The sequence below is a fragment of the Halichoerus grypus genome, chromosome 2, assembly GCF_964656455.1.
Source record: "Halichoerus grypus chromosome 2, mHalGry1.hap1.1, whole genome shotgun sequence".
Classification (NCBI taxonomy): Eukaryota; Metazoa; Chordata; class Mammalia; order Carnivora; family Phocidae; genus Halichoerus; species Halichoerus grypus.
Genome location: NC_135713.1, coordinates 55,807,329 through 55,831,240, shown reverse-complemented (window position 1 = coordinate 55,831,240; position 23,912 = coordinate 55,807,329). Strand labels below are relative to the sequence as shown.

At 39.2% G+C, this 23,912-nt stretch overlaps 1 protein-coding gene across 12 annotated transcripts in view; it reads right to left on the bottom strand.

Annotated features, from left to right (window-relative positions):
• Positions 1-22,544, bottom strand: part of TENM2 (teneurin transmembrane protein 2) — a 1,202,741-nt gene extending 1,180,197 nt beyond the window's left edge. For 9 of the 12 annotated variants that reach the window (XM_078066822.1, XM_078066826.1, XM_078066827.1 and 6 more), the window contains exon 1: positions 20,493-20,680. The gene's annotated coding sequence lies outside the window, so the exon portion shown is untranslated. The other 3 variants (XM_078066825.1, XM_078066824.1, XM_078066823.1) reach the window with 3 other exon arrangements.
• Positions 22,545-23,912: the final 1,368 nt, after the last annotated feature.

The following is a 23,912-nucleotide window of genomic DNA, read 5'->3' as shown; positions in this document are numbered from 1 at the left end:
GAAGAAAGCTAAGAGTTCCAATAAACTTACCTATATACATAATCATTTATTCATACATTAGCATTTATAATAAATTTAACCATTTATTCCTTCCAAAAACCAGCTCTGTATAAGGTATTGGGATATCTCTGTGTATAAAAATATCCTGTTTTAAATTTTCCAATCTATTTTCCCCTTTTTATTAAACAAGTGGCTCCTAATCAGACCAAATATATAATGATATACTCAAAAAGTCTATAACATGACCTAAACATTATTATTTTTGGTAAAGAGAATCTTTTACCCACTGCATTTTCTGATGGGCTTTTCTTTAAGCAACAAATATACAAATGAATTTAGTCGTTAGAGATTACTTTTGAATTATAAAGGTCTGGCTGCAGATTGCTGTCAAATATGTCTCCAATTATCAACTTGTAAATGTGATTTGCAACATAAAGTCTTCATATGAACAGTCCAATACCATAAAGCAAATTTTAGTAAATTTCCTGATTATTAATGGTGATAGAGGAAACTGCTAACAATTCAAATAGGTTTGGGCATCTATCACTTGATATTTGATAGAAACACTTCCTTTCTTTCTGATCTTCCTGATCCCTCTTTGGTTTCACTTAATTTTTGGCTGTAGTAGGTACCACTGTTCCCTGTTTCTGAAGTCCCATTAACTGACTTACTCAATGTAGCCTTGCCTTCCACTGACTATGATTTTGCTAAAATTTAACAATTGCTTCTTCATGACCAAATCCAATGATACTTTCCAATCCAAATGTTACAGACCCCTCCAGAATGCATGATGCCGATGGCAGTGTCCTGTTTCTTGAAACTATTCCTGCCTCAGTGTACAGTACTCTCCCTGGGTCCTGCTCTCTGATCTCTCTTCCATCTTTCCCCACACTCGGTCTTCCTCAGCCTATGCTAGAAACGCTGGTGTTTCCCAACACTCCCTCCCCAGCCCTCTTCTCTCCTCCTCTTTTAAGTACCCAGGAAATTTTGTTCACACTGACACTACCAAAGGGCTCTTGTCCATATTTCTCCCGGGAGCTTCAGACTTATACATCTAACCATACAGGACATCACTATTAAAGGCATCTCAAAATCAGGGGGCCAAAACTGGGCTTCTAACTTTTTCCTACAAAACTTGTTTTGCCCTAATTCAAACTGCTCACCATCTACCTACCATATGCTCACCATCAACCTGAAGGCACTATAGGGTCCTTCCCTCTTCCTTCCTTCCTTCCTACCTCCAATTAAGTCATGTGGATTCCTCTTCCTAAATACGCTATAGATCCCTTGCCTCTCTCCATTCTGACTTCTATCACTTGAATCAATGTGCTCAGCATTTCTCACCAGAATCACCACAGTGGGCTTCCACCTCAGACCCTCTGACCCCAAACTTCAACCCGCTAATTTATTCTTAATTCTGCCACCAGTCAATCTGCCTTCAGTGGATCCCCATCACTTTAAGGTGTAGTATTAGTATTTGCCCCCCAAAAGATGTTTTTTCAGTAAATAGTGCCACCTTTTACTCTAATGCTCTAACCAGAACCTTACATGTCATCCTTGATTCTTACCATTTCCTTGCCTTTTGCACCCAATACAACAGCAAAAGCTGTCATCTCTACCTCAGAAACACACCTCCTATCTATTTGTATCTTACTATCAACACCACTTTCACCTGAGTTCATCACTGCCTGTCTGGAAAACGGAGTTTCAGGACACAGTTAGAATTGTGCTGATTATAGCCCTGCAGTGTCCATTTAAACATATTCCTCTTTCCTTCTCTTTCCTACAAACCAATCATTGGAGCTACAAGTCTGATAGCTATTCTCTTCAAGTCAGATGCATTGAGGCATAATTTAGATACAGTAACACCCGGAAGTGTGATCTTTTTAAAAAACATATTAATATGATCATGGCACTCTGCTTAAAATCATCCAATAAATTCTTACTTCACTGAGAATAAAATCTGAAGAGTCCTCACTGTGGCTACAGAATCCCTCACAGTCTAGTCACTGACCATCTTCCTGATCTCACCATGGATCACTCTCTTCCTCCTTAACCTTCTCGTAACCACATCTGGTCTTTTCTCCATCCTGCCAACACTCCACTTTCATTCCTATCTCGGGGCCTTGGCATTTACTATTCCTTTGGCCTGAAAGAAACCCACACCTCTCCAAGTGCCTGATTGCCTCTTGTGAGGGAGGTCACAGTTCAAGTACCATGCCTTCAGAGAAGCCTGTTCTCTGCATGTGTGCACATAGACATACATTTATGTACATAAATCGCACTCCCTCTTGTCTTCCAAGTCCTTATCATTTCCTGAAATTACTTTGACTTTTATTCGTTTCTTTATATTTTGTCTCTCTTATCACACTGGACCATAAACTGCATGTCCATTTCCCATCCTGGTGCTGAAATAAGTGCCTGGTACTCAGCATAATCTCAGTAAGTGTTTGCTAGATAAATCAATGACCCATGACAGATCTGACTCCTACAGTTTCTAGCACTCTCCTTCACTAATGCTCTGCTTCAGATCAAGTGAATGAGGACATCTGTTTTCCCTCAAGCCATTACTTCCCCTCTGGGCTCTACACCTCACTATGTGATAACTGGTGTGCCTTCGTTTTGCCTCCATTTTTCTGCCTCACTCATTCTGACTCATTCATTACATTTTATATAAAACAAAATGGCACTCATTTATGGTACGTCCACAGTATACTGTGCATATAAAATGTGCTGTTTGCACTTCAGGGAGAGCCCTGTAGAATAGTGATCAAGAGTAAGGTCTGCAGTAACAGGGCCTGGACTCCAATCTCTGCTCCATCACTGAAGTATTCAGGTGGATCCATACAATCTCTTTGCCTCAGTTTCCTCCTTTTACAAAGAATAGGACTCTTTTGAGGATTACATGATATATGGAAAGTGCCTAGAACATCTGATCAATAAATAGCATCTATTTTTATTCCTAATAGTAATGATGTACTTTATTTAACGACTCACACCAAAATGATTTATTTTGTGTCTGCTTATTACTATTGGCAGGTCTTTGATGGCATGGTGAGAAAGATTTTTTCTTTCTTTCATTTTTCTAACTTCCAGGGCAAGGCACAATTTCTGACATATCATAGTACTACTCCATTCATACTTCTTAAGTGACAATAAGTGAACCTGGTTTCCCTGGGCCAGAAATACCCTTGGGGTGTAGGGGTAGGGGTCCAAACGTGTATGAATGAAAACGAGTAACACATGCCCCCAGTAATTGTATGGGTAAAAAACAAATCTGTCAGGAATAACAGCTGTGGGTATGTAAAGACGGCGATCAGGTAACTAATCCAACTGGCCTGAAAAGGATCACAAAAACAAAGAATGGAAAGTTCAAATTCCAATGTAAAGTCCCATCCTTTGAACACCTCTCTTGCTCATCTCATAGGGAAATATTCAGTCTATTCTGCTGTAAAACCAGGAGCTAACATTAAAAATGGCAGCATTTTATTCAGGTACAACATCTTACTTTGGCTCACATATTCAATAACCCATAAACTCAAAAATCCCAAAGCAGGTCAAACCCCATAATATATATGAACCCATAAAAAAAAGAGCACCAATTTTGTTGCATTGCCTTTGAACCACTGCAAAACAACATTAGATAAGGGCCAGCAAACTTTTTTCTGTGAAGGGACAAATAGTACATATTTAGGCTTTTGGGCCAAACTAACCAACACTACTGTTGTAGGACAAAAGCAGTCATCAAAAACATGCAATTGAATGGGCATGGCTGTGTTGTAATAAAACTTTATTTATGGACATAGACATTTTAATTTTACATAATTTTAAGTGCCCTTAAATATTATTCTACTTTTGTTTTTTTCAACCATTTGATAATATAAAAACAATTCTTGGCTTATGGGTATATAAAAGCAGGTACTTGGTCAAAATTGACCCACACTTCAGAGTTTGCTGACCCCTATGTTATACCAATTTCATTAGCTTTTTCCTAACTCCAAGCAAAATGTGATATAACTGGTTTCTCTTCATAAACTGAAAGTGGTAATGATGCATTTTCTCAGGCCAAAAAGACTACTACTTTTATAAGTACTACACTGTAATTACTGTAGCGTATTTTAATTAATATGAAGGATAAAGAGTAAAAATAATTATTTAAAATATCTTCATATTAATAATTTGATGGACAGCTAATTCAGGGCTCTATTAATCCTAATTCTGCCACAAACCTGTTGTTCAACACCTCAATACATTCTTTATTCTTATTTGTAACAATTTCCTTATTTATAAGAGAAAGGAAATTATAATGATGAAATATCAATATATATCCATGAGACCGAGAAAACTCATTCAGCCGGTCATGGTTAAAAAAAAAAAAAAAATCACATAGTACATTCTTCCCATATTCTCCAAGGAAAAGAAGTCCACGTTGCTTTTACTCAACAGATATTTATCAAGCACATATTATGTACAACACAATATGAAATACAGCAACCTCTCTGGCACGTGTACAAGAATAAGTCATCTTTTTGTGCATTCACAAGTAAGTGTCTGAAAGAGTTAAATGAAAAATGTCGTCATTATTTTGATAAACCTCAGAAGAAATGCAACCACCTTCATTCAAGGATCAATATGACCCAGGGCTTTTGAGACCCAAAGTTGTCCAGAGAGTGCTACAGATTGACAGGATCGTCTCTTAGTGCTTGACTTGACATGAGATACAGTGAAAGACACGTAAACCTCGGGTGAAGAGCCTCATCTCAGACGGTTCCATATTGGCCAGACGAGCACCGTGGCTCAAGAAGGCAGGCTACCTCTTCCACAAGTCAATTGTGAATTACTCTCTCTAAATTGGCTCCACAGCTGTGATTTTCAGTTCCTAGAGTACCCTCCAAATAGCTGGTTGTGGGGGGAGAAATAAAAGCCTGCTTTTTCCTCAAACACACACCTTTTGGCGATCTGCCATCGCGGCTCATGAAGGACATGCAGATCTGAAAAGGGACCCTTCTGGGAGTCTATCAAAAAAAAAAGGTGATCAAAAGTTTGGCAGAGGGGCTCTGTCAGGCACTCAAACACATAACTTATTCCAGCTTGGGAGACCTACAGAGTAGATTTATGAAATAAACTTGGCTCAAAGGGAGCCTAAAGTACTCAGCCCCGAACAAGTGAAGATGGGGGAAACTACCAAACCCCTGTTTCTTTTCAAAGGAAACAAGGAAAGTGTAAAACAGGGAAACAGAGGAAAGCGAAGACAATTACCTACAATATTAACCCCTTTCTGGGAACCTGTAGGTAACTCACAATCTGGTTACAGACACGAGTTACAAAGACTGAGTTTCCCTGTCTTTCAGACAACAGATAGTCTGCTTTTATCTCATCAACTGCTGGTGATGGAGAGTTAGGAGATCGGGAGGTGAATGATAAAGGTACACGAAAGCTGGCATTTCAGGGTATAGCAGTGACCTGGCTTAATGTACCACATCTGCGTAGGTATGATATTTGTATCCACACATACACACGCACACACACACACATCACATACGTATTGAGAGAAGTAGAAAAGGGAAGAGGAAGAACAGTGAAGACAAGATGATCTCTCACATACACACCTTTGATACATAAATACACAGACACAGAAAGAGTGAACAGAGAACAAACTTATCTGTCATTAGAAAAATGATTCAAGGCCTTTCAGTCCTTCGAAAGCATGCTCTCTTTGAGCCTGGATTATTAGATAATGCCCGCATTACTATTTTCCACAGGTACCCTTCTGAAACGGTGTCAGTTATCGAATCTGCAGGTTCAATTAGGCACCTTTATCACCCGGCGTAACTTTCAAACCCCACACCTGTCTTTACAACACTTCTGGTTCCATGGAAAGTTCACCGGGCTGACATTTAGTTACATGACTGAATTCTAAATAGGGATTAATAAAATGATTAATTTACTCTTCTTTTCTCCTCTCTCTCTCTCCGGTTTCCCCCATGAGTCATGGTTGGCCATCTACAAGAACACAATATCTAACTGAGGAAAACTGTCTTCCAACCACAGCATCTGTCTCTCTGGCAAGCTCTGCTGACAGTTGGGTCCCAGCTCTGGAACTGTTCAAGAATCTTTTTTCGGGCTGAGCGATTAGTGGGCTCTCATCCTCCTAGGTGAGGCTTCCTACTGATTCCACTCAATTTGAAAGATGGATTTGTATATGTTTATCCTGCGGAGAATCTGCTATTGTGCAAATATCTCAAATTGAGACCCCCCATGGGAGGACATGCATGACACAGGAGCACTTGCATTCCATTTCCTGCAAAACATCCATAAAATAGTTTGGTGGTTCCCAAGGGTCTGCTTCTGGGTGTTATATAAGCAGCTTCTCCTTCAGCAAAGGGAAAGGGATGCTTCAAGACACAGAAATAAAAATGCCCACAGTTCTCTAAGGGAATTTCAAAATAGCAAGTTGCTTAAATACCAAGGAAAGCACCTGGTTTCTCTCCAAGCCTAAAGATAGCCTGTGATAGTTTAAGAAATGTAAGCAGAGGGTGCCTGGGTGGCTCAGTCGTTAAGCGTCTGCCTTCGGCTCAGGTCATGATCCCAGGGTCCTGGGATCGAGTCCCACATCGGGCTTCCTGCTCAGCGGGAAGCCTGCTTCTCCCTCTCCCACTCCCCCTGCTTGTGTTCCCTCTCTCGCTGTCTCTCTGTCAAATAAATAAATAAAACCTTTAAAAAAAAAAAAAAGAAATGTAAGCAGAGGTGGGGGAAAGGAGAGGCGCATGAGGAGGTCACGGACAGCACTGGAGAGATTCTAGAACACACGGATCATCTGGCAGTGCACATCTGAGTAAGTTCTGTCATTTGTGAAATTCTATCGAAAGTACTTTTATATATTTGACAGTGTAGGAAATTGTCTATTCCTGGTATAATTACTGTAGTCTCTTGCCTAAGGCGAGGGTTTCAAACCCACTGTTGAAATAAACCCAACTATTCATGAAAAAAAAAAAAAAGTACTTAGTGAAGAAGTTTCATGTTTTGTTTTTTGAAACGCAGTTAAGGTGGAGGCATTATTTGTAGGCACCATATTCCAGTAAGGGCACATCTGTCTTGTTCTAATTTGGAGCCTAAAATACTGCTGTCAGGCTCTCCCTTTCTTTCTTAAAAATTTCTTCCCAAATCTACTTTATCTACTTTTTTCTTTCCAAACAATTACTCAACCCTCAGACCCCCTGGAGGCTTCTGATTCTTAAAAGAATTAGAAAAGATCTCCAGTTATTATTAGATTCCATTTTAGACGGAGAAGAAAGCAGAAAGTGAGCAAGATAGGCACGCCTTTATGTTGCCTGAGTTACTTTTGAAATTTGCTTCATTCAAAGGCCAGAATAGCATGGAGCACCTTCAAACTATAAAATAAGACTTCCACTGGACCAATTATTTGTAACCTCTCACTGGAAGTAAAAATGATTCAACACCCCCTCCCTCCCCCGTCAAAGACCTAAAGGTCTTTAGAGAATCCAAGAAGCCCCATACATTTAATATTTTCTAAGAATAAGTATGGGGGAAAAGATTAAGCCCTCAAATATCCAACTTATGTAAGTCTGACAACAAGAAAAAACACACAGTGGAAAGGATTAATCTCAAACAAAACTCAGAAAAGAGGTTTTTGCAGAAAACTATTCCTCTGGCTAGATCTCTTTTGTTTACAATATGAAGTAGAATTTGGACCCATTATATATTCTTTCTTATGGTCCCCCTTGTGAATTGAGGTTGTTAAAGTAACATTGTAATTATCTTTTATCTATAGCATGATTTATTTATAATACGAAATTCCCTTTTACATCTTCAGATTCTTAATAAGTGAATGATCTCCTTAACAGTCAGAAAAAAAGTAACATCAAAATATGAAACAAATATTTATTTCACCATCCTTTTTCCAGAAAACTATGAATGTGACTCCAATAAAAACACTGCTATACATTTTGTTTTAAACATTTAAAAATGTTTTTCAGTTTCAAAGGTCATATTTAGAACTGAACCAACCATGAATATGAATAAGTTGTAAGCCATGCCTAAAGCGGGTGTCTTTTCAAGTAAAAGACAAGACTTACTAATAGTCCCATTTGTTTTCCATTAAAAATCTACTCATTGTATTCACAGCAATCCACATGCCACTATGCGAGCCTGCTTGGACAAAGCCTTTGCTTTGTGTGTATCAGATGCAAAATTTACTTAAATTCCAGATAATTGCAAGTGCATCTGCTAGGCTTTGTCACTGGTCTATATGAACATTTTCACAGTGTATACAAAGAGCAATTATCTAACAACTAAAGAAAACGAAACAGTCATTTTGGCAAATTACAGCCAGCTCCTTTATCAAGGAATAAGTTTGCTAAAAGAATGCTACCCCAAAACACTTTTTTTAAATAAAATGCATTCACTCACACCACATACATTAGCTACACAGAACAAAAAAGGGAGCTTTTTCAACTGTTAAATTACTAGGTCTGAAACAAGGATAACTGCAATTTCAAATAAAATAATCTCACAAAACATTAAAGTTCCCCTCTGGAGAAAAGAAAAAAACCAAAAACTAAAAACCAAAAAACAACAACAAAAAAAAAAAACCACCCGATTTAAACCAATTGATGCACTAGTATAAGTTCTTATTCTGCACTCATGACAAAATATTTCAACAATAGTCACTTACCCTGTTTATCATCCAGTTTTAGTTCCCTAATTTGAGACACAAGTGCACACGTAAGTCAAAACAGGGGATATTTAAAAAAAAAAACAAAAAGAAAAAACACCACCACCACCAAAAAAAAAACAAAAACAAAAACAAAATCAAAACAAAAACTTGAGACAAAAAAAATCTTAATTGAAAGTTTTTGCTCCATTCATGAGTCCACTGCAAGCAGGCCTGTCTCTCTAGTTGGGCTATTTGGTCAATGTTTCTCTTTCTCTCTTTCATTCCACACACCCACACACATCGTCCCTTTTCCCTTTCTTTTGCTCACTTTTTTTCTTTCTTTTTTTTTTTTAACTTCGTGAACAATCCTATTTCAAACTGTCACACTCAACACAGCCAGCCCTCCTAAAAGCCCAATCCAATTTTCAGACTTTTACACCTCATGCCAACTAAACAACATCAACAGCACTCCTCTTCTAGAGCCTAATAAGGTAAATCTGTTCTTTTAACAAATTCTTAAAGCTATCCACAGTGATCACAGTGGTATCATTAGAATAGAGAGAAAACTATTTAATACAAAGACTAAAAAATTTTTGTGACATTTGACCTGTTTGAAATCTATCAATTCAGTGGCCATTTATTTCCTACTTCACTTTCATTTAAATATCTTCATTATCGGGCGCCTGGGTGGCTCAGTTGGTTAAGCGACTGCCTTCGGCTCAGGTCATGATCCTGGAGTCCCTGGATCGAGTCCCGCATCGGGCTCCCTGCTCGGCAGGGAGCCTGCTTCTCCCTCTGACCCTCCCCCTTCTCATGTGCTCTCTCTCTCATTCTCTCTGTCTCAAATAAATAAATAAAATCTTAAAAAAAAAAAAATAAATAAATAAATATCTTCATTATCATTTTGTAAAATGTATTATGTTACCAGCCAAAGCTATTAGAAAAAAAAAAATCTCCCTATTCCCCAAACTGGAGAACCATCATTATCATTAATATTTCATGGAACTGCATTAAATGAGACAATATTCAATATTTAACTATCTAATCCTATAGTAATTTATATTAGAAAATACCAACCATGTGAGAATTCAGCCAGTCGGATTATTTTATTGTATGAACCTTTGTCATTATTAATAACACTTCTGTATCTCATATTTTTTCAGCACAGAATGTAACATCCAAGGACTGAAAGTGATTTTGTTTCTAATTAATTCTCAAAATCCTTGGGAGACAGTGATGGGAGGATAAATATATTAATTTGGAATTGAAGAATAAAAGACTAGCCTTTAGATGCAAAAGTTTTACTAGAGATGTGGATTACTTGCATGCGTCGTACACCTCACTAGGTTTACTCATAATTACGTGACGAAGACCTGTTTAAACCTCAGAGAGTCTACATTATGGGGGTGGGGGAGCTTCGGTTTTATTTCTTTCAAATACCACAATTATTACCAATTAATAAGTAAAAAGTTGGTCTGATCTATTATCCAGAATTCCTATTAATTTGCTTACAGGAGATTACGTAGACATCCAGATGTTCTCCATATGTACTTTAAACAAATCCCATTTACCTTTTTTTCAGACCATTTATCAACTTTACATATTTATACATAGGCAAACTTCAGCTCATTTTAGGTAAATTATCTTTAACTTCAGCATGAACGGAATTCAAATGGGTAACTTTTTAATATGGCACTTGGTGATAACAAACTCTACGTAACAAACATTTGAAATTGGTGTGTGCTAAAATCTAAAGTGCTTAATACCTTTATAGCCAAAAATGTCCTCCATTTGATTTTAAGCAAGGAAAAAGTTCTCACTGCTACTAGCCTTTCAAATTTATACACTGAGGCCATCATTATCCCTCCCCTAAGACCCTAAGGTCACTCATAGAATAATGGTAAATATTTGCTGGAGGCTTTTCATTTATCTGTTTTGTTGACAGCTCCCTTTCCTGTTGTTTTTTTTTTTTTTTTAATTTTGAGGGAATTTGACCATCTATATATTACTGGAAGTTGCAGTCTTCTTGTCTTCTCATAAGAGACCAGACTATGGATTTCCCAGACTTCCTAGTTATATGGGTATGGACACTTCATCAGGATACAGCCAGTCAAATGGAATCACCAGCCCAGAACTTTGAAATGAGAGCCAGGGACTCCCAGAAGACAGGATAGGGGTTCCTTCCAGACTTGGTACAAATAGCCACATATCCTGGGCAGCAGTGCCGGTTGACAGTAATGGCAGAGGCAGAGGCCAGTGCCAGGGATGTGGAAGGTTCCAGCTGGGCACCCAGTACACAGTGGCAGAAGCCTAAGTGCCTGGTTCCATATCGTTCCTGGTGATTCCATAATTCCCAGTGTCCTTCTAACACATTCCTTTACTGTTTACATTAGCCAGAATTAGTCTGTGTAGGTTACAAGCAAGGACATAACCGGATCCCATAATCAAAAATAGTAATTCAAATTGTGCTTTTATTCTGTGTTGGTTAATTTTATGAACTGCTGGAAAATAAATTAAGAACTCCTGCAATATTGTGAGTCGTAAAGAACATTCCATTTTCACAAAGGCTAGGAAACTTCCCATCCAGGAGGACCCGGGCAGCAAATGGTAAGTGACCTCACAGATCCTTGGAAATTCAGCTACCCAACAGGAAAAGAGCCAAGAATCAAAGTTTAAATGAGGAACACATCAATGAAGACCCTTCCTATTTTTCTCAACCGCTGCTTTCCTGTTTCAGATCAACAGGAACAGAAGGAAGTAACAGAAGATGGAAAAGAGGGGCGCCTGGGTGGCTCAGTCATTAAGCGTCTGTCTACCTTTGGCTCAGGCCATGATCCCAGGGTCCTGGGATTGAGCCCTACATTGGGCTCCCTGCTCCGAGGGAAGCCTGCTTCTCCCTCTCCCACTCCCCCTGTTTGTGTTCCCTCTCTTGCTATATCTCTCTCTGTCAAATAAACAAATAAAATCTTAAAAAAAAAAGATGGAAAATAAATTTTGATGGTTTATCTATGATTTGCTGGAAATGAGATATGCACATCTTGAAAACCCACAGTAAAAATAAGCATTAATCAAGAGCCTGACCAGTGGTATCAAAAGTCAGAACTGACTGCCTCAAGTCCAGGAAGCTATTACCTGGGGCTGGGGAAAGGGTTAGTGCCTCTGTGCACTTCTCCTATGCCATCTACTCTTGGAGCGATTCACCTGGTACTTTTCAAGAATATTCCCCTTCCCACAATTGACTGATAAAAGATGAATTTAAGAGAGTGAATAAGTTTTGAAAATTAACTCTGAACCTACATATTCACCATATGCTTTCAAGTTCGATGGGGCAAATAGTCCTTTAGAGAACATTTTTCACCCATGGCATTTTGGGAACAATGGAAAATTTTCTTTCCTTCCCAATTCCTATCATTTTTTTTCAAAAATCCCTCATAAAAGAAAAGTAAATCATAAATTGATTCATTGGTCGTGAAAAATATAAATTGACAGCTGTGGGGCATGGAGTCATTCATCTATTCACTGATTGAATTGACAAAGGTAACAGGCACATCCTAAAAATGACCAGCATCAGAATTTGCCCTCACTCTCAAACCTACATGTTAACCATGATCTGATTCCACATGGCAAAGATCCACAGCTTAATACTCACCCTCTGGCTTTACTCTTTATTTAAACACATCTGTTATTAGACATCTGAATTAAAAAATAAAAAAGAAAGAAAAGAAAGCTGCAAAGTTGTATCCCTGACCTCGCCTGCAGCTATGCTTTCCTCAGAGTAAATACATTTGGAATTCCAGGGCAATGCAATTCAAAACAAAACAAAACAAAACAAAATCAAATCAAACAAACAAACAAAAGAAAAACCAAGAAAACCACTAACTTCTGTAATTAAAATATTATTTTAGACACACACGTACGCACACATCACGGTACGTTAGCCTATAGACCGTAAGCATCTAGACCAGAGATCAATCATATACACACACAACACCCAAACTGTGTACGGCTCTGTGTACACCCCATGGGGGATTAATAAACACTTATGAATTGACTGACAAGAGAAAAACCAAGAAATGACAACCTTCAGGGTAGCCGTAACACAATTTTAACTTGAAAATTGCCCAGGAATAGACTTCACAATCTCTGGGAACATACACAAATCATATAAAAAGAAGTGCTGCCCCTCATCTACCTAGAGTGGCCTTAGGGAATAGCTTAGTGAAAAATCACTGTTGTACAAAGTGCAGTTCAGGTTCTCTGTCTAGCTACTGTTTGGCTTCTGCAGTGAATCCAGCTGAGAGCAACTTTTATTCTGTAATAGATTTATTACAGAATAACTTTTAAAACACAGATTAGAATAAATGCAAAATTTAGCGCACCTCTAATATTTTCTTGCTAAGTCAACAGGTATGAAACCACCTCTCCCTCCCGATTCTCAGGATTCATGTTGCCATTTTAATTTCTCTGCAGCCAAACGTAACAAAAGCATAATCTACAATGCTTAAATAGCTTCTTCAACAGAAGAATCCCCAAATAAATGGTAATTAGCAATAAATCATAATTTACCCATTGTCTCCTTTAAACGATGCATTAATGGTGTGATGCAATTCTTAAAACACATTTCAGTGTCTCCTTGCAGATAATCTCCAAATGCCTCAAGTTCAAATGTGGTTTATTTTCCTCCCTGAAGTTCATATACATGTTCTACTTTAGGGGTGTGGATAGGACAGATTTATAAAAATTTAGTGATCCCTGGAACTGAAGAATTACGGAAATAAGATGATGCTTCCATTAACAATTTAGCCTTGCCACATTTACTTGAAATGATGCCTATTTCAGCTGTTCCCTGTTTTGAAAAGCTACTTCCACAATGATAAATTTCCAAAAATGTATGATGAGAGCAGGTGTGGAAAAAGTAAGAAATAAACTGTGAAGATCGGTCCCCTTAAACTTGGGGGGGGGGTTAAAAAAAGAGAAGAAAACCATTTTGGGTTGAGGTAAGGCATTTTTTTAAACAAAAACACACGAGATCAAAATAAAAGTCTGCGTATGTCTTTACGATCAAAGGCCAAACACAACATCTATTTTAATTCACTGCTGTCTTAGCATGTGCTCATTAGAGTTACATGTACTGGTCAATAACTTTGCCAACACCGCCTGGCCTGTCACCTTACCCGATCCCACCCCACCATACTCTCCCAGATTCCCACAGTCCTTGACACAGCCAAGGGTGGGCTTGTTCATCTGCCTTTTAGAACCATTCAAGCCAGTTTTCCAACACACACCTTTGAACAGCTAGATCATTATTTGTTTCAAAGTGTTACAGAACTCCTTACTTTTCTTCCTGAATCATTATCAGGTTGTTAGGAAAACATCTGATAGTGATAACTACCAATGATTTCCAGATTCTCCTATGTCAAGCCAAACACATTTTTGGGGTGATGCTTACTTTTCTGTTTTTAGTTCCCCACACTGATAGCAATGAGAAAGGATAGGTTTTTATGTTCTCGTGGTTTGGTTTTTTTCTTGTTTTCTTGGCAGCCTCCTCTGGACTGTGAGAAGTGATGATTGATCATTTTTCCACACTCATCCACAGCCCTCTCTGTGGCCACATGTAAATTCGCCAATGGATAATTAAGCAACAGACACATCCAATAAATATAATAAATAAATTTGATTTTTCCCCCTTAGTAATTGGTTTCATCTGACTGAGTCTGATTATGTGTGGGGATATATAAACAGGATTAGAGAGGAGAAAAATTAGATGCTGGGTCACACAAATTGCAGAGCCCTAACCACTGTGAAATGTTTTTCTAATAATTACATTATTATTCCTAGGGCTAAAATATAGAGAAGCAGTTTGTGTCTTCTCAAAAAGTTAGGTGAGGCCAAAAATAAAACCGGCGGCATGATTATTACCATAAGGAAATAGTAGCCACTTATAGAATACATTTCCCTCTGGTCTGCATTCTCTTCCCATCATTCACACTGCCCTTCCCCGTGCTTCCCTTAAATCCATGCAGGTCGTGCCAAACTTTAACTTGGGTCTCCAATTCCAGGTGTCCTGTCACACCAGACTACATGAGTAAAAATAAGCTGGCCAAACTAGAAGGTGGAGAATGAGCAGATATTTGTATACAATTATTGCCTGAATAAATCCTAAGGCAAAATTAAATTAAATCACCTTTCAAATATACTCTTGAGTGACACAAAGAGCAAAGTTTTATCTTGCTGTTTCCAACAAGCACCCTCCTCTCCTTCCATTTATTTTTCTTAGACATCCTGTTGGCATCAAATTACTCTTACCATAAGACTTAGCTCTTAGCTGAGCACAGTACCTGACCTGGCTTGGGAATCAAAAAATGGCTTATTGAAAGGGAAAAGAAAAAAGACTGAAAGATGATAATATGCATTCCTGCAGCTTTAATTTGCCTATGATCTTGCTAAGTAATATCTACTCTAATGTGCAGTACATAACCATATACTCTTACATTTGAAATGGTTTAGAAACATTATCACAGCTAAGATCACAAAGTCTGTTGCAATGAGTTCTCTAATAATAGCTATGATTTTAGCTATGTAGAAATTTACTGTTTGAACTAGCCACATGCATGGACATAGCCATCTTCTCTAATAGTTTAGTTTCATTCTTAGAAATAATCGAGGAATATAACTTGACTATTTCTAACATTCAAAATTTTGAAGTGGCACTTTTTAAAAAACATGTTACAAATATAGCAAGCGGCTTATACAATCTTGTGAAATGGTTATTTTACGTTATGAGATTTTTTTTAACCTTTGCTAAAATCATTTCTACTTGATGATCTATTTCTTTTCTACACGTATACCCTTATTCCTGTAATTAAAGTAGGAGAAATGTCAAAACATTGAGTATCAGTTAAATCCTAAGCAATAATAAAAATGACATTTAAACATAAGCTTTTTCCAAAAGAATCCTCTGTAGAATTGTCCTCGCTAAAGATTTTAAATCAGTACGTTATTGTTAGTATCAGTTTGAGCTTCATCATATGAATTATAGTCTCCAACGTTAGCCCTTGCCTCCAATTTTGAAGACTGGGGAACCTAAATAAACAAAAGAAATGACTTATTCTCTTGAACCAAATTCATAAATAAAGTCCTTTATTTTACAGGGTCCATAACTGTCTTTTATATAACTTAAAAATCAGTACTTTACCAAGGTCATATTAACAGAAATGGATCATACAAAATTTCTAATATTTTTAAAACAGACTTGAGCCTATATTGCTAAATAATTTAGTCATCAGCACAATTAAACAGACTGTCTTCTAGAAAGCTGAGTTCCAAACTTTGATAGATCTGCATCGCATTTCAGAAATCACTAACTAATACAATAATAAGAATAACCGAACTAAGAAATCTGGGATCATATTTGTATTTACAATAATCTATGGCAGACCTACATTAGCAAAAGGAGTAGCACTGGGGAGTCTTCGTAGGTGATCCAAATAAATATCAAGGAAAGCAAAGCCTCCTCCAAAAGAATTGCAGCCAAGGCCTGAGAAGTTGAAACTTTTGAAAGAAATCATGTCTGTCCTCCCAAATCATGCTCTCATGCTTTTCCCTAGACAGATGCAGTATCGATAACACCCATCACCAGTATTCTGCTGGGAGCCACATAGTAGTGATGAGATGAGGAATGCAGGCAATTGTCCCATCAGTATCAAAGATCAATTCATATTGTCTGGGGCAGGGCGGGCTGGGGGGAGATCTTTACTGGGGAAAACAGATTTTATTTTAACATATCAACTGTATTATTTAGTCTCTATTTCTATTCACTAAACTTACATGAAAAGAGTTGAAACACCTGCTCTCTTTTTTCTCTCACTGCAGCCAAAAAGCACATAACTGTACTTTTTCTCTGATAATTCTTTTTGTCTAAAAGGCTCATAATCCTACACTTAGGAGAGGTGGGCCAATTAAAGTCTTTCAGCAAAAATGAAGGAACTTTATTTGCAAACTATTTCCCAAGGTGTTTCATTTTTTGTCATTAAGAATTCATAAAAAAGGCTATAATATTTCAAGTTCAAAATCACATTGTAGCGTACAATATATTAAGTCGACTGGGGCAGTAAGTAATGTGAATTTTAGAGAAAAAATTTTATACCTCTTCAACTTTATGAAATCTTTCAGAAATAAGAGCAGGATACTCTTAACAGCTAAAATTATTATGCTAAGTAGTGCTTTATCTTTGTTAGGTAGAGAAAATAACCCAATTTAATAAAAAAAAAATGTTACCAGTGGAACACTCTTGAACAATGTGAACGTTCCTTTTATAAAGCAAAATAGAAACCCGTAGTACAAAGAAATACTTTGACAAAGCTACTATTTGCCCTCACCACACAAGACTTATAAAATTTCTGTGGGTTTCACAAATTTTAAATGAGTTATCTAATTAGACACTACATCATATTTTATGAAATGCTGCTGTGTCCCTTTCCATTTAGAACATATCAAAAGACACCCACCTACCCCCTAGCTCCCTGAAAAAAAAATGTTCTTGCCATCTCCCCTGAAGGTTGTGAATCTGTTGTATTGCACTGTGAGGGCAGAATGGATGGTTTCTGACTGTGAGTATAACAGCTTTACGGAGATCCAGTAATTCAAGGAACAAAACTTTTGCTTTACACAAAGTAACGAGAGACAAAACATATACTTTTCACATAGCTCCATTTGAGGTAGTAGTTTCACTAGAGTTTTGTGTCTTTAAATCTGACTTTTCAATTGAAGTTGAGTTCTTAAATTGGGTGGGCTAAAAAGGCCCTTGCCAATGACCTTGACCATATTTCACCAGAAATCACTTCTCACAATTAGTCTACACAGAACAGAAAACAAAGGAAAAGCTTGCCAATACAGGTTTTCCAAGTAGTTCAAAGTTCCTTTCAATTACACAATGAAAAAAAAAAAAAAAACAGCATTACTTTTAAGAAACATTCAGTAACTCTAGCATAATAAACACCTCATACATGCAGAGAAACCTCCACTCTGATCAAAATGAAAATAGGAATCCTAATAATACAGGCAAATGTGACTGTCAAGTTCCATGAGCCAACAGTCTCTTTCTATATAGACTTCTCCCCCAAAATAAGTTACCTTCTCCCCATGATGTTGGATTCCATGCTTTTGGAAATGCTGAAATCCAACACAAACACCAACTGAAAGTAAACTAACTCATTTATCAACAAACATAGCAAAAATACGGAATCACTTTGCTACATAACCTGAGATCAACACCAGGCACAGAAAATTAAAATGAGCTCAGTTAAGATTCAATGGAAAACTTAATAAATAACAATAATAATAAAATCACCAACAGGCCACAAACACTATGCCACACAGAACCATATAAGAGTAATCACAAATCCCACTGATTGAATAGTCATCTAACCAGGCATTACCCCCAAAACGTAGATATGTTTAACATTTTAACATAAATTCTCAGAGCTTTTAAGAAGTTGCCAGGAAACTAGAAGTAGAAAGAGGGGTGGGTGGGTAAAAACCAACCTCAGCAGGAAAGAGTATGTTCTTTAAATCAATGTACTCTTGGTATTCATGTCTAGTGAAGATGCTGAAACTGAAGCTAATTGTGATGTTTCATAAGTAAATTCACACTCTGAATATATTACATAACAATTAGAAATCTTGCCCCATAGGCCACATAAAATGAGTCCTTAGCCTGGTCAGTTAGCTGTTTGTGCCCATGTGTGTAGAATATGCCAGAGAAATAATGCAGCTGCTCAGCATGGGGTATATTGCTTTCTGGTTTTAGTCCTAGAATGAGAAAATCATGATGCTTTAGAAGACCTGGGTTCTCAGAATTGTAGCTTACTATACGTATTCATTTTTCTTTAGTACACAGACAAACAAATGCTTCACTCAAAGATAGCTGTGATCCTAATTAATGGAAGCTGAGTTTCCCCCCAAAAAACTTGATCAAAATGATAAATGCAAGCATGGGTCCATGAAAATATTTTAAAATAGCAATTTTGCCATCTCAAGGGACCTATGAGTAAGCTGAGCTTTCATTCTAAATAAAATGCCTTATTACCATCTGCAAACTACAAAAGAAGAAATGAGCTTTAGATCTCAGGAATCCTGTCCACAATTTCAAGAAAAGCTTTTGTCAACACAGGCAACCCAGAACAGGTGAATTGCATGGTGTCTTGGAGTAGGCTTTGCTCTATAAAAAGAGGGTCTGACTACTTGAGTTAATTTACAGTTTTTGTTCTTCAGTCCTGAACAGGCTGCATGCACTGTTTTATGCTGTTCCTCCAACACCAGTTAAATTTACATTAAGACAAAGTTTAACAATATCATTGCAAACATACTCTTTGTACATAGGTAACCTGCTGTTCCATGATGTGGCAGCCACAAAGCAGAAACAGGCTTCCTTAAATAACAATACTTTCCCTCTATAAAATCTATGTGCCTCAGAGTATCCCTGAGATGGATATCCTCATCTGAGTCTAGAGTTCAGAACTCCTCAAGATAATAATACACAAACTGAAAATACAACCTGCTCTATCCCAGGCTTCCCTCCCTACATTTATGCTGCCATTATTGTAGCTCATTTTCCCATGGCTTAGCAGAAATGTTACAACTATAAACTGATTTCTGTTTAAACTGCTGATTTGCCTTTACTTACTGACCCTTCAGTTTTTCTACTGAACTGGAACTGAAAACTTAGGGGGGAAAGAGCAAAACAAATGAAACATGGTAACTGCTAAGAACCCTTCAAAGAACTTAAATGATATGAATATATTAACGAACTGTTGTGTATTAATTTTTAAATAATATTTAAAACAGATCCTGGAAGCAAGAGTTACAGTCAGTTCTATTTTTAAGAAAAGAGTTAGAGTTCAATTTGCATGCATTATGCTGGCTATTTTAAATAATTTTATTCCATGTGTATGGCAGAAACTGCCCTTCCCCTCCCCAATTGACAAGATGCCACTTCAACTAAGATCTAAGAGAAGGCTTGGCGTTAGAAATTGCTGTACACCTCTCACAATTTTGAATAAAACAATACCAGCAATCTCTCTTCTTCTCCATAGCCCTAAATTTATTAAGTAAATTTAGCAATAGCTCAATCACTGGAGAACAGGACAGAAGGTGATGCACTAAACCACTTATATGTTTATTATCTTTGCAAGCAACATTAAGTAGTGGTGTCGATTATATTGTCTCCTGCAAATCTGCACCAATGTGATGCAAAACAGCATTTTTAAGAAATTCTCTTTTGGAATGCAAATAATTATGCCCCCAATTTTGAATATTTTAGCCAGCATGTACCATACAGTAGTTCTGGAATCACTGGCATCTGTCATGCTGTCAAAACTGAGTCAAAATGCATTGTAATCCTGGAGAAGGATAACCTTAAACATCAATGCAACGTTAAAATGCATCCTAAAAAAAAAAAAATCCCTATAATTGCGATGAGCATTAGAGAGAAACCGGCAGTCCTTCTGCAGAGAAATAACAGTCTGCTCTACCAATCTTTCCCCTCCCCCTTGAAACTCATGCAACTAATGATGACCTCCCGAAGTGCCGATTTTAAATGTTCCAGCATTCATCTGAGGATGAAGGAGAAAAAAAAAATACATAGAAAACCACGAAACAAGTTGCAAACTGCACAAACGCAAGGAGAGAGAGAAAGAGAACTGCAGCTGATTCAGGAGCGATTGCAGAATGAGGAGCAACAGAAAGGAAACAAGAAAGAAAGAAAAGGGGGAAAAAAGCCTTTAGCATTAAAGAGTAAGAAGTGAAAAACATTTACCAGCGGCTCGGTCAGTAGCTTCGCTCCCTGACACCATCTACATAGAGAGATAACTTAGCCTAGAGTCTTCGGTCCCAGCTCGCTTTGGAGCAAAATTCCTTCACTTCGAGGGGGCAACACACACCCTCAAGAAAGAGGGAAAGAAGGTGAAAAATAATCCCAAAGACCAAGACAGGCTTTCCCCCTCCTCCCTCTTACCCGCCCCCCGGACTCCCCAAACGGTGCTCGCTTCTGCACAGTTCTGCTCGCTGTGCAGCTGAGCTGCTGCTGCCGCTGCTGCCGCCGCCTCGGCTGCTGCTGGTGCTGCTGGTGCTGCTACTTCGGAAACGATTAGGAGGAGGACGCCCAAGCACGACCTGAGCCTGCGAGCCACCCAGGACCAATGTGCAACCTGCTCTGGAATCAAACCCATAACACACGCACGCACACCCAGTGGCTCCTGCACGCGAGTCCTCGCGCGCACACACGCGCCCGCCCGCGCGCCGCACAGACACACGCGCACACACACATGCACACACGCGCGCGCGCGCGCACCCCCTTCCCCCTCCCAACACACACAAACACACACACTGAGCGCCGCTCACCGCCCGCCAGCCAGCCAGCGCAGCCCCGAATGGGGAGTGCGCGCCAATCCCCGGGCCCCGAGTGCGCGCACAGGCCAAGGCCGCCGGGGCTGGGTGGTGGCGCTGGGGCTGTAGCTGCTGGGGCTGCGGAGCGTAGGACTGGGGAGGGGTTCACGCCTGCGAGATAGGGGCGTTAGGGGCACGTGCACCCCTTTGTCTGCAGAGAGAACCCCAATCGGGCGTTTCCAAGACCAGACACTGAGTGCGCAAACCCCCAGCGGTGCAGAGTTCAGTTCCGCTCTGGGGCTGGCCAGGAGTGGCTCGGCCCTGCCTGCACGCACCGAGGATTCAGCTCTGCGAAACCTGACGTACCGCAGCTGCACCCGGGTCCCTGCACAGGGGAAAATAGCAGGCCGGCGCGTCCTGCGGACGACCCAAGCCTGCCTTGACTCGCGAGCATGCCCAGTGCTCGGCTGGAACCCAGAACACGCCTTCCAGGGTTAGGAACGCTGAGAGGGGCAGAGCCGAGTTCGGTGGCTTCAAGAGGGAAAAGCAGAGGTTTCAGAGCCTTTAGCCCCTGCTAACCTGCCTCACCTGGACTACTCAGTGGCCCTGAACTTGCCCAAGAGGGCGTGGCGCTGGGAAGCTAGGCGTCCAGACCTGAGAGAGGAGTTGCTTTTCTTCCTTTCAGAAAGGGAATTCCAAAAGGAAGTAATTCCCGGCCCAGGAAAGGCTCATTCAGTTACCGGGTAGTTGAGAGAAAATCCAGAGGGCCTGGCAGTGGTTATAGGAACAGCTAACACATACTGGTTACCTATCCTGTGCAGGCTCTGTGCTACGTGAGGCGCATGAAATACTGGATTTTATCCTTTCCAAACACCGATTGAGCAACCCTAGAAGGAAACCGAGGTCCCAGTGTATTTTACCAACTGTCAGTCAATTATTGCCAATGGCTCGGGGAATCCAAACCCGGCACTCTGACTCAGACACTAGAGACAGAAGGCAGTGCACTGATGAACTCTAGGCATTTCCAGCAAGAGAAAGGTCTGCTGGATGTTTGGGTGACAACAGCCTCTGGCCTTCCAGCCATACCTGCTCTGTCTTCAGCAACCTACAAATCTTTTAAAAACTGCATGCCCGCAATTTGCCATTGTACAACACTAATAATATTAACAATACTCATCTCTTGACTATGTACCCTGGGCCACTCTTTCATTAGGTGTTGCACACTTACCAGTAGAATCTTGAAAATCACCCTGTAAAAAAGCTGTGCTTATTCTCATTTTACACATGAGGAGACAGAAACAGATGTCCTGTTACTTCCCCAAGGTGACAGGGTCTGAATGAGGGGACATAGTTTGTTTGACTCCAAAGTGCATGTTGTTTTTACTAAATTATGTGTCTTCCTTAACTGCAATCCAAATAAAGCCATGAGATGAGGGTGTAGCAGTTACTTTTTATTTCACTCAACAAACACGTATTGATTTCCTACTAACATTCACTCATTCAACAAATATTTATATTTACTAAGCATTTACTCTCTTCAAGTCACTGTCTTAGAGGTGACAGAAGATGACAAAGACATGCCAGTACTAGGAGTTTAAAGTCTAGCAAGAAGATGATGATCATATGCTGATGATGCGGAGAGACAGCTCACTAGGAAGAAATCTTCCCATGTTCATCTAGCAAACTCCTCCTTGTCCTTCAGCAATCTAGTCCGGTGACACTTCTTCAGGGAAGCCATCTGTGATCTCTCTGGTTGAGTCAAATCCCCCTTACTATAGGTTTTCACAGCATCATGTAACTCCTCTTTCTAAAAGATGTTGTAGGTACCAATTTGCCATTTGTGCTAGGATTTCAATGGTGTAAGTCTCCTCAATGCACACAACCCTCTAGATTGTAAACTGCAAGAGGACAGGAATTTGTCTATTTTAATTTTGCATTAATCTCATAGTGCCTGCTAGATGTTGCTCTTGATCCATCTCCTTCTTTCATACACAAATGCACACATGTACATGCACATGCACACACACACAAACACACCCCTTGAAATAGGAATAATGATTCCTAGGGTAGGAAAACTGTTTCTCTTTCCATTTAACAGATGAGTAAAATGAGACAGGGGTTAAGTAGCTTGCCCAAGGTCACACATCTGGATAAGTGGCAGAGAAGGACTCCAAAACAGGTCTGTCTGGCACTAAAGTCCACATGACTAGCCTTCAGGCTCCACTGCTTGTCCAGTGGTATCCAGGAGCCGATCAGACTGAAGGAAAGCAGCTCATGGGAAATAAAGTAGACAGATTGCTGGGGATAGCATGAGGGGAGATAGAGAAAATTCAATACTGTAAAAAACAGAAAAAGCATGCAATAGGATTTAGTAATCTACTACTGAGCACCCACCTTGCTCAGAGCTTTTCTCATTTTAACTTTAACAACAATTATTCTGGCCAAGTGTTGTTATTCCCATTTTACAGATAAGGAAACAGAGGCTCCCGAACAAAAACAAATCCACTGGACTGTAAACTCCAGGGGAAAAGTGATATGCCTATTTTTATTTTACATTTTATTCAATAGTACTAGGCTGACAGTAAACTCCCTCTCTCTTCTACACACATACACACAAGCAACTTGCCCAGTATCTCACAGCTAGGAAGTCACAGAGCTGGGATTTTAGCCTAGGTCTGACTTTAGAATTTCAGGGGAAATTAGGATTGGGATAGTCACTGTGGGATTCACAGCTTCACCATGCTACAGTGCCTGAAGATTTAGCTGGGTCTATAAAGAGGGAGAGCCACTGCGGTGCTTTTTCCCTCTCATTAAATCTTATAAGGAATCTGAGATTCAGAGACTGAAAGTT